The sequence below is a fragment of the Mustela lutreola genome, chromosome 14, assembly GCF_030435805.1.
Source record: "Mustela lutreola isolate mMusLut2 chromosome 14, mMusLut2.pri, whole genome shotgun sequence".
NCBI lineage: Eukaryota > Metazoa > Chordata > Mammalia > Carnivora > Mustelidae > Mustela > Mustela lutreola.
In genome coordinates, this window is record NC_081303.1 from 65,869,575 (window position 1) to 65,881,876 (window position 12,302).

A 12,302-nucleotide genomic window follows, 5' to 3' on the forward strand; every position below is an offset into this window, starting at 1 on the left:
GACTGAAAAACACTGGTCTTTGCTCTTTATCAACCATGTGATCCTGGTAGAGGAGGCTTCAGTTCTCATAGAGAACCCTCAAGCTGTCCTACACAATATATATGTGGTCCCCAAATGGATGGCCTATTGTTTTAAGAGTAGGAAAGCCTGGAGGTGCCCGCTGAGCATAGAAGAGGTACTGACATCCACAAGCATGTTAGAATTTAGTAATATCCAAATTGCTTAGAAATTTAACTTTTAATTTCACAACCAACACATGAGCATATCTTCCTTTTTAACAATGATACTTTATAGTTTCATTAGGGTTGAGCTCCCTTCACTTTTGATACCTACATCCTATCCAGATCCTTTGCCATGCCAAGCCAACTGTCTCTCATTTGGCATGTTTCTTACCATATTTACTTGCAACTGTACACGGGTTTCAACTTGCTTTTCCCCTCAACAATATCTCTTGGAGATTTATTTGTATTAGTGCCTACAGATAAGGCTCTTTCTTTTCTATCCTTTGAATGGCATTTCATAATTTGGATGTACCACGGTTTAATTAAGTATTCCCTTAAGCAACATCAGGTTCATATGGCAGAATTTTATCTTAACTTAGAGGCATATCGAAGTCTCTGTCTTCAAGAGCTGGAGGTAAACAGAACCTAGGATGCTTCCATGTTGAATTGTCACATCTTTAAAAAGTGAATGAAATCACATCAGTGCATTAGTTGATGTGAAGAGAACCACAGAAGCAGAAAAGTGGATCTTGTTGGTGCTCCACCTGTGGTCCCTCAGACACTTTTGCCATTTGTACATGCACCAGCTCCCGGTATGAGCTCACCCCCAACCAGTTATCCACATCTCTTATCCAGGGTACTGTCCTCAGGCTATAGTAACCTACTTTGCCTATGTGCAGAGAGCTGGATGCATCTAGAAACTGTCATTCCCCAGGTACAGTCTTGAACCAATGTTTGAGGGATGGCAGTATAAATGCTTTCACTCCTTCAGCCCTGATGCAGACAGCTCTGAAGTGTGACTTACACTGTTCCCAGAACTCCCCTGTAAGAGAAAGACATAGTTATTTTCTATGCAACTTTACTTGATACCTTATCCATATTTCTCTCTTTCTTCCAAGTCTCACATCCTCACTCCCTCCCAGACTTTCCTGGGAACATCTGTCAATATGTCATTTTCATATATATCCTCAGTTTAGGGTCTGCCTTTGGAAACTAGAAGAACTCATTCCCGAAATGGTCCTATAAAACAAACTCTTAGAATAGGTTTCTGGAATTGGATGACTCATCAACCAGATGCCAACAGGGAACCCACTGTTGGTGGCAGGTAGAGTACAAGTATCCCATGACATGCTGCCCCAGTGGCTGAGAGTTTTATTTGTGGTGAATGTGGATAGGATACACATGTAGAAGGGGATGCACTGGGTGCCCAATGTATACATTAGCTGAGAAATATAGAGGATTTTGTCCTTAAAAACTGTGGAGTTGGTTGGTTACCTCCTCATACAGTAAGGACTGGAAGAGAATAGTATTCAACTAAGTCAATTACTAACTCAGGAAAGTATAAAAGTAAGAAAGTTTCTATCTCAGTGTTTAAAGAAACCTATGGCCAGATAGTGGACTAAGCTGAAGTCAAACCCAGAACTTATTAGGGAAAGTAACAAAGCTACAATGACAACAAAGTCTGAAGAAATTTCAATGAGTAAAATAGCAGGTCTTACTAGAGCCATTTCCAACCCGTATGTCACTGACACAAACAGGAAAGTCACTCCAAGCTGAAATGAACACGGCCACTATACAAGGTCAACCACCTCCTTTTTAGCTCTGACTTAGAGAGCCCCACTCTTAACTGCTGTCAACCTCATATCCTTACTGTCACCCTCCTGACAGCGTTGTTGTTATAGATGTGCCAGACCATATCAGGGAAGCCTAAAACCATCAGAGCAGACATATTTCTGTTCAGGGCTATTTGGAACTGTCTTGTTACCTGAAAGATCCCCCTAACTCATGTGACAACTGGTGAGCCACCTTACCCCTCATGAGAGGAATATGCATTCAACAAGTATTAATTGAGTGCCTATTGCATATCAGACATTATGCTAGGCACTGCAGAGACAGTACGAGCAGACTTCATCTGTGAGTATACAGCCTAGCGAATAAAACATACATTAAGGAAATAATTATATGTGTAAATATAATTACTGCTTTGACAGTTGCTACAAAGGAGAATTACAAGGTGCAGTGAGAGCATACAGCTGCAAGACAGAATATCCCTACCACTTCTGGGGACCCAGAGGTGGCTTGCCTGAAAAGGGGATATTTAAACTATAACCCAGAAGATGGAAAAGCTTGTCGAGCCTAGAGGGGTAGGAGAAGGAGAGGTAAAGGGCAAGAGCATTCGAAGTAAACAAATTCGGTCAAGGTCCTGAGGCAGGAAGGAGAGAGACAAAACCAGGGAGGCTGTAGTATAACGACCAAGGGGGAGGGTAGTAGGAGATGAGGCCAGGGAGAGGCGAGGCCAAATGATCCTGTGTTTTATTATCATCTTCTTGAATTAGATCTTCCTGTATATTGAAGACCATGAGATTGGAGCTAATAGATGTATAAATAAAGATTTTTATTTGGAAATTCTGCCATGAAGTGCATAGGACAGAGAACAATATGAAAAACCCACTTCTTCCAAAGTAACCTTCTATTTTATCCAATATAGGTGGGGGCATCAGGTTTTTTTCTCAGTCCTTCAGGCATGATGAGGTCCATCATCACTCGAAGCACCAAGGCCAGACATATCACAGCTCAGAGAGCTAATATGGACATGTAGGCAACAAGAAAATGAAAGAATATCTCCCTACTGAGAGTGTTCACTTACTGCTTGCAGACTTCTCCAAAATAGAGCCGATTTGATTTATGTCTATGGACATTTTTGTTAAATAATAGGAGGCTCTAGATTAGACTCATTACTTATGGTCCTCGAACTTGATGACAGCGTAAAAAAAGGAAGAGAAAGCTTCTGCTATGAGAAATCCAAATGAAATACCTCAAAGGAAAATCTTCTGAAAATTACTATCTTGAGTGGGAACCATTAGAAATAAAACACTTCAGAAAATAACCAAAAATGAAGAGCGCAGCTGTGATTCTGGAACCAAGGGGACAAAGGGACGTTGTGGAGCCCACAGAGTGAGGGGCGCTGTGCGGGGTCACCAGGACACTTGCACTCCTCTCGAGACCAAAGCCACTGCTGACTCCGGCTTCACCCATGGTTCCTGGGGCATCTCTCGCCTTGCCTTTCTGAAGTCAGAACATTCTTGCCTCAGAGGAGGACAGGGTAACAACAAACTTGGGAGGTTCCTGAACAAACACACACAGATACCTTCCACCCTTCTTTGCTCTTCCTTCTGAGCTAGACACTGCCCTGAAGGGTGCAGGCATGCGTGTGTGTGCCTCTGTGCATCCGTGTGAGAGAGAGAAAGAGAGTCCGGTGTGAGTTTCACCTTCCTCCTTTAATGTTTGCTGATGGATGGCCTCACATCCAGCGAGGGAAGTGGAGCCAGCTTCCCTCTTGCCTAATTAGAAGCCAGGGACAGGGACGGACCCACCGTTCTGACTTGAGCTTTTGCTGAGTGTACAGGTGATGATTACCCACAACAGCGCCCCGTGGGATGAGTGAGGTCATCGAGGAGGAGGGACAAGGTTGCCCCAAACAAAAAATTCCTCTGATTGTATAGATAGTAAATATAGTCCTGGGATGATCAGTTTCTCAGGAGACATCCTAAAATTGCAAGTCTGAGATACTAGATAAACACTGTAAACAGAAGACAATGGCCCAGAATATCAAAACTTCCTTCCTGAGGTCTGCAGCTTTTCTAGGCCAGCACTCGGGGAGTGAAGGAGCAGAAGCTGCCTCGAGATGAGCCCATGGCTTCCAGGGATGGAGAAAAGGAGGGAACTACTGCAGGACTGTGGTCACAGACAGGCTTGGACCAAACATCAGTGTGGATAAGGATGACTCCTGTGATTTTTAACTTGTTCAATTTTTTAACAGTCTATTAATTTTAACACTCTATTAATCCAATGGGGACCGAACAGAACTGGATACAACTGTTTCTCTTTTGATTTTCTCACGTGCTAAGAACTGATTCCTCCAACCCCCTGGATCATAGAAAGGATGCATATAAGGGGCGCCTGGGTAGCTCAGCTAGTTAAGTGCCCGACTCTGTTTTGTTTTGTTTTAAGATTTTGTTTTTTCATCTGAAAGAGAGACAGAGACAGGGACAGAAAGAGCACAAGCAGGGGTAGAAGCAGAGGAAGAGGGAGAGACAGACCCACGGCTAAGCTGGCTAAGCTGGGATCCTAACCTGAGGCTTGATCCCAGGACCTGGAGATCATGACCTGAGCCAAAGGCAGACCCTTAGCCATCTGAGCCACCTAGTCGCCCAAGTGTCCAACTCTAGATTTCGTCTCCAGTCATGACCTCAGAGTCATAATATCAAGCCCCGAGTCAGGCTCTGCACTGAGCATGGAACCCACTTGTAAGTCTCTCTCCTTCTCTCTCTCTGTCCCCCCCACCAGTCTCTCCCTGTCTCTAAAACCAAACCAAAACAAACAACAACAACAAAAAGGATGATGCTCACCTTGGAGCATTTAAATAACGTAAAATCTAAAAACAATGAAATCACCCAGAGATCCACAACCCAGTGGCAACCACACTCAGTCTGGGGCAGGACACCCACACACACGCCCCCATACCAACGCACACATACCTAAACATGCAGACATATGTAAACACACACACTATAGACCAGGAACACATATGCACACACACATGCACACACTTCAGATAAGTGGGCTTATACTCAATGTGCCGTCTGACAACCTGGTTGATTGATGTTGTATGTATGTGCACTTTAAATCAAACATGGACATGCAGGGTCTGGATTCTATTCCATTATCTACAGGAGCTATATGGGATCCACGGACTGTACCAGATTTATTTAGCCCATCCCTGCACCGTGACAAAGCCAGTTTTGTTCTTTATCCATTTTAAATATTCTTCTTAGAACCATGTTTTTACACTTCTCTGAATATCTTCTGAGGAAAATTCCTAATAGTGAAACTCCTGCATGAGGAGGGAATCCAATTCTGTAAAATCTCAGTACCTGCTGCCAAACTCGAGATGATCCGGGGCCACAGGAGCTGTGGCCCATGCATCATGTCTCCCCATCTGATGAAGCTCTGCATGGGGCCTCTCCTTGGCCCAGCTGGGGTCCGTCTTCACAGAGAAGGCACAGACCTGCCTGAGCCTCCAGCTGTTTCCTTATTCCCCACAGAGGAGGCATAAAGCCCCATGCTAGCCTCGTACCCCTGCTGCCCCACAGGGGAGCGGGACCCCAAGTGGAAGCTCCTCGTGTCTCCTGCAGCCTGATGATGGCTCCTTCCCAACTGGAGACCCACCGTGGGCCATCAGTGTCCCCACTGACTGCCCGCTCCCGTACTCTGCTTCACATGAGCACAGCTGTGTGAAGACTCCAGGCAACAATCTGTCGTAAAAGGTCAGGGCTCACCCTCTCGTTTGGGTGCAGATCAAAGGTTTCTAAGTGAGGGGGGGCAATTTTGTCCCCCAGGGAGCATTTGGCAATGTCTAGGGACACTTTATGTTGTCACAACTCGAGGAAGGTACTGCTGGCATCAGTGAGCAGAGGCCAGAGATGCTGCTAAAATCCCTACAGGGAACAGCCCAGGCCCCCACAACAAGGAATCATCCGACCCCAAATGTCAATAGTGCGCAAGTTGAAAAACCGCACACAGATGATGTATTCTCTGTCTTTTGGTTCCATTCTTTTGTTTCCCTGAGTTTTAGGGAGAGAAGACGTAAATTATTTCCAACTCTTGCATGTGTAGTTTTTAAATAAAAGCCTTGCTTTAACATTTCACTCTTCGATTCCTCTCCCTCTCTCTGCCAGTTCCTGACTCCGGACCCACAAGCCCCCCGGTGGCCCCCAGAATTCCAACCTGCTGCTCTAGTGGCTTTACCCAAGCGCAGCCATCCACACACACAAACCCCACGGACAGCAGGCAAGCCTGATTACGGGTTTTCCGTCCTCTGTCCTTCTGTTGTAAATTCACTCCTCTAATCAGCGGAACATGAAGCCTTGCTCCTTTTCCTCCAGTGGGTGATCCGTATCCCATTCTTATCATTTTCATACGCAGTCACCTTCCCCAGCACAGATCACTTGCTGGGATGATAAGCCCCTTTGGCCTGAAGAGAAAAAGAGTGTTTTCTCTGGGAGGACAGGAGCTCTCCTGGAAACGAGGATTCCAACATTCCACATGCTGTCCTATTCCCTCCACCTTCCTTTAGATTTACACGAACAGGATATAAGGCATTCAGGCTCATTCAAGCAGGGTTCATGGGACACGCCTCATCGGTTAGATGACCGCCTGAGGGGAAATCCATATTTTACACAGACTTGAACCTATTCCAACCTTTCCATGGGGTCTGTCACCTCAGTAAGCACCCAGTGAGTGTTACCAGCTGACCAGAAATGGAGTCCCCCAGAAAAGAAAAGCAATGAGCCATGAGTGAAAATCTTGAGGTAAACATAATGGCTCCTATGATAACAGAGTCTCCGTAATGTTTCCCTGCTGCATTGAGGTAGCATTCAGGAACCATTAACAGAGTCTATATTTTTTAGAAGGGAACTTTATTGCAAAACTAAATTGAGGTCACAGCCTATGTGTGTGTACATACATGCACACCCCCCAGCCTCCCCCTATGGAAAAACAGCCATGCTTGATTTATTTCCTTATCCCCCAGAATGATTCATCCACAGCAGAGAAAGGAAACAGCTAAGTTCCATCCAAGCACAGACAAGAAAAGCCTTCTCTCTCCTCGTCCACTGACATAAAAACTACCTCTTGCAAAGCAAAGCTGGGGATGGCCCCGCACAGGCGTCCAAGGCTAGTTCACCCAAGTGATCTGGGGAGATGCTTGGACTCACTGGAGTTGAAAGCTTTGTCCATGTCTGGAAGAGAAACACGTCTTGAGAAAAGATTTTTGAGCCACAAAAATCTCTGTGATTTAATGCAGAGTCATATGGGGTCTTGAGGATGAGAAAAGTGTGCATCTATGTCCTCTACAAAACCTAGCTCCATGTTCTGCAACAGGCATTTAAATTGTAATCGAGTGGATAACTCACACCGGAAAGCACTGTGTGTCTTACTGTCACCAAGATCCTTGCTCTTCAAAATGTGGTCTACAGATCAGCAGCGGCCTGAAACTTATTAGAAATACAAACTAAGGCTCCTCCCTGAACGCACCTACAGAATCTGAATTTTAACAAGATCCCAGGTGATTCATGCGCTCATAAAAATGTGGGGAGCATGGCTGTAAACATCTCTCCCCACAAAATGTAGGAACTCTGCCCCAGGATGGCTGAAGGTTCTAGCCAATCAATCCCTTGACAAAATACTGCCAACAGGGTGGCCCAAATATTACCCAATATAACATCGATAGAATGATAGCATTTCCTCTGGAAGTCACCGGGCACACCACAGAGGGACAAATGAGAGGGAAAAGGGGGGCCTTGACGGGGTTTGTCTCTAAAGGAGCTCTGGGAGTTCAGAAGTACAGCAACAATTATTCCTTCAGCTTCTACAGACCTTCCCAAGGTACCTCTGCCGTCAGCGGGCAGGTGGATCAGAATGAAGACGTGAAATTAGACGTAACGGGAAATAACTGCAGTGCATCTGAGCGAAGAAAAAGAGGACAAGGCAAGAGACAGAGGCCTGTCCCTAGCAATAACGTTAGGAACTCATCTCTGGGTTGCCAGAGGCCAATTTTCATCAGCAGTCGGGAGTCAGTGAGTGAACGAATGGCTTCTGTGCCATTGTGACTCAGAGCTACAGGTCTAATTACCTGTTGGGATTTGTCTTAAATTAAAAGAAAGGAATGTCCTGGAGGGAGTAAAAGTTTGTCCTCTGGCTTCTGTCTGGGTTCAGCAGTGACTGGCACACAGAAGATGAGGGGAGGGCTAAGTGAGACATCAGGTTCTTTCTCCCACCACCACCACTCCCACCCCAGGCTCTGTGCTGGGGGAAGGGGGGCCCGACAGAAATTATTTCCTTTATGACAGTAGCTCTCAGCTGGACAGTGAATTGGCCCTCTGGGGGACACAGGACTATCCCCCCACCCCAGGACAGAACCAATGGATCCCAAACAACCACAGTCCTAGACCTAGGAATCACTCTCCAATGGCACCCGATGGAGGCACTTCCTGCAAGGCACTCTTCGGGTGACAGCTTTCTGGCTATTTTTCCTCCCATATGCCTCAACTCCCCCTGAGGGTTCCTTTTACCTGCTCTTCCTCTGAAAGTAGCACCAGTATCGAACTCCCCTCAAAATCCCAGCCAAGTGAACCTTTTGATTGCTTCCCACATGGTGTGCTGAGAGTTGAGCTAAGCTACTCCATGGTGTGGCGTCCATTCTGTTTGGCCAAGTGGTCTGCAGCCACCTGAAACCAACACCAGCCCCCTCTTCCAAGGCCCACCCTAGATAGCAGCCATAGCACCACAAGCAAATTAAGTTCCCAGCGTGACTCCCCAATAGCCTTTGCCATTAACAGTGTCCCAGGGCCTTGCCCTGGTCTTCCCCGCCCCCCCCCACCCCCGCCACTTTAATAAGACTCTTGGGGAACTTACCAAAACCCCTCTCTTTGGGGTTTGAACGGACCGATCCTGCCTGAACCTGAGAATCCCAAAGCACTCCACCCAAAGACCCTGATAAAGGCATGTTCTCAGCCTCTGCCCCGCCCTGCCAACACCCTGCCCTGACCTTTCCACGTGGCCCTCAAGGCATCCCTTGTGGTCCTTTATTGAACCACAGCTTACCATGTGGCACCTCAGCATTCTACTTAAGAAATGTCAGCTCAATAAAGTCACAACACCCTGACTCCTACAAAGAACAGTAATGAGAAAAACAGTAAGATTTGGCCCCGGGGCAGTAATTCCTCATTGATGACTGGCCAAAGCTGAGGAAGAGACGAGAAAGGAAGGCCTGGAATCAGGGGAGTGGGTTACAAGAATACCGGGCTTGATTCCTAATGTGACTGGCCACTCCACCCCTTTGTAGGGCACAGACTCCACGAATGTGTACGTAGCAGCCTTGATGATCAAGAGGTTATGAATGTGTGTCTGTCAACGCATGGAATGTGGAAGATGCTCCATAAATGGAGCGAATGAATGAATGTGTGAATGGATGAATGAACAAGTTAGCATGACCTGGAGTGGTTGGAGAGGCGACCTGGAAGAGGTTAGGAGGTCACAAGACACAACACAAGCTCTGGGTAGGAGCCCGTGTGGGGTGGGGTCTAGTGAACTCACGAAGGAGAATAGCCCTCTAGAGCAGTGATGGGCAGTAACCCTGGGCAGGAGGGAAGGACAAGACACTGAAGTCCTTGGAAGCCAGAGTGGTTTGATTTTTATGCTGTAAGAAATAGGAAACCACTCTAGGTCAGAGCAGTGTATCGGTGTTTTTCAAAAACTGTCTTGACAGAGGGACCCAAAGTGGGTGGAGTGGGGAGCAGTTGGACACTAGCAAGCACAATAGTGGTTCTAGGGTACTGGGAATGGTAAGGGGAATGTGCATCTTAGAAGATTCATGGCAGGAATGATCTCGGATTAAAATGAATGAAAATCTCTGAGGTGTTATAAACTGCTTCTTGGAATCGGCCATGGACATAAAGATAACTAGCATCATGGATCTCCATTCTCCAAGGAGCTGCTTGAGCATAGAGACCCTGGGATGATGTAACACGGCCAAGGAAAAGCTCTCCAGATATCTTGGTAAAGCAAATATCCATGAAGCCAGCATCTTGCCCCTTGTGTGTATTCACGGAATCAGCTGCCGCCACTCTCATCCTCTGCAGCTGTCTTACAGCATGTGACTTCCTGAATGAGCCTCCCCCGGAAACCCAGTGGGGGCCAGTGCCCATTTTAGGGCCTGTCGTGTGGCAGCGGATATGCACACCCTCCCTGAGGATGCTGGGTGCATTCCGGAGCCCTCATGCACAGACCCCTCCAAAGGAACTTCAGAATAATTAATTAAATCAGTGCTTTTCAGTCCTCTTGATTAGGTATTGAGCAAGCCCCAGAAGGTTTTCTTTCTTTTGAGAATCATTGCACTCCAAGTTGATTTCCTTCTCTTCCCGTCTTTGGGCAGGAGAAAGTCAGGCCAGCAGGTGAGCAAAGGGACCATTCCATAACCTTTGAGAATACAGTCGAGAAGGGACTGTTGCTAAATGCAGTCACTCGTCCTTGCTCAATCCCATGCCACAGTCTATTTGTTACACCCCCCCCCCCCCAAAGTACAAGCATGGCAGCATCCCCAGTAAGCACTATCCAGGGTCATTTGTGCTGTGGTCCACTAGGGCCCTCATGGGCTGGGGAGGAGAGAAGCACAGCCTTAGAGCTCTTCTTCTGAGGGCTGACTTTTTTCCACTGGCCCAGAGTCATTGAAAACTCTTCTCCAGACACCCTGTGCTTCCTCTTCCCTGGGAAGGAACCCAGACTTTTGCATCTAGTCAGTCAGAAGCACAGCGACACATGGTCCTATCTATGATGGGAGCTGTTATGGGATTTCAGTTCCCCACAGCGAACTGAGAACTCCAGTGTCAGAACCACGTTACATTGTAGGACAGCCACTCAGTGTCAGTGGGAGACTGGAGAATTGCTTGGCAGTGCTGGAAACACTCGCGTGCGCACACACACACACACACACATACACACACACACCCTAGACCTGTGCTTGTCATCTAAAAGGTGTAAGCATGTTTCTTTTTAAATGGTTTTCATGTTTAGCCAAACTTGATTTGTAACATTTATAAACATGTATTACTTGATTTACAAAAGCTGTCTTGAAACCTGAGAGATCTTGTTTTCTGGGTGTGTAAGTTTGCCCTTTCAAGCATTTGATGTATTTAAAAGAACCAGACAAATTGCATTTTAATGTGCACAAAGATATTTAAAAGATATAAATTAATTAGGTTTGTAAATGGGGTTAATTGTTTAAGGAAAATCAATCTGTTGAACTTATTAATTTATTGAACATCATTAATGTACATGGAAAGGTAATTATTCTTACTCTTATATAAATACTTAATAAATTCAGGTAGAATGACAAAGTTTATAAGTTGAACTTAAAACCTTAAGAAAAAATAGTTTTTTATTTGTGAACTTAATAAACTAAGCATTGATTTTAAAAAACATGTAACTATAAATAGTCCTTCTACACACACACATACATACCCACACGTGATCACTCCTTGGCTAACATTAAAACAACTTTAACAAACACACATCAATGTCCTTTAATAAGGCCCAGCAATACTCATCTCATCAAGGTATGTCCCACCCACCCCCCGGTCTAGCTCCTGCTCCTACAGGGAGCACAGCAGACATCCAGGTTGAGTAGGGGCCATGTTGATGCCCTCTGTCCCTCTTGACCATAAACCCCACAAAGTGAGAAGCCATGTCTGTTTTGCTCCCAATTATATACCCCATCATGATTTCTCTAACCTGGAACCCAACATTCACAAGTCACTTAGAATATGAAATGAGGGAATGAGGGCAAGAAGCTGTTCATCTTGCCTGGGCTCCTGCCCCTGCCCTAGACTGTGTCTATACACAGGTTGAATGCCATGCCACCTGCCTCACTCTCCAGAAGCTGAACTACAACTTTAGACTTCCCACCTGATGTGACCCACCTTCTTGCTCCCTTCTTCAGCCTCAACATGTCATTCAGTTCATCACTGCCAGGCTTTTTTGACCACTACCTAAAATGGGAATCCAGTAACCACAAACGTGAGACACAATTTTCCAGAGACAGAGACTTTGAGGCAGATGGACAATTTGCTAAGAAGATATCATATGTTATAAAAATTAATGATGAACGGGCAGAGGAAGTTTGGACACTAACATCCCAGCAGGGAAGGATATCCTGAAGCAGCAGATGATCTGCGATGAGGAACCCTAAAATGGCTTAATGAACATTTATATCAAGGGATGCCAGCAAAAAGATCTCCATAAAAATGCCTGCTTCCAGTTTTCCTGGTTCGAGATGTCCCTGTCCCCCTGCGTGGTAACAGTGGGGTTCTCCTACTGTCTATCTGACATCCATGACTCGCTGTCTCCCTGAGGTCCCAAGCCCTCCTCCTATCTCCTCCCATCCCACTTCATGAATGGAGCTGACATTTCCAGTCTGATATCCCCCTTTTTTTACTTTCTATTTCCTTTGTCCCTCCCATTGCT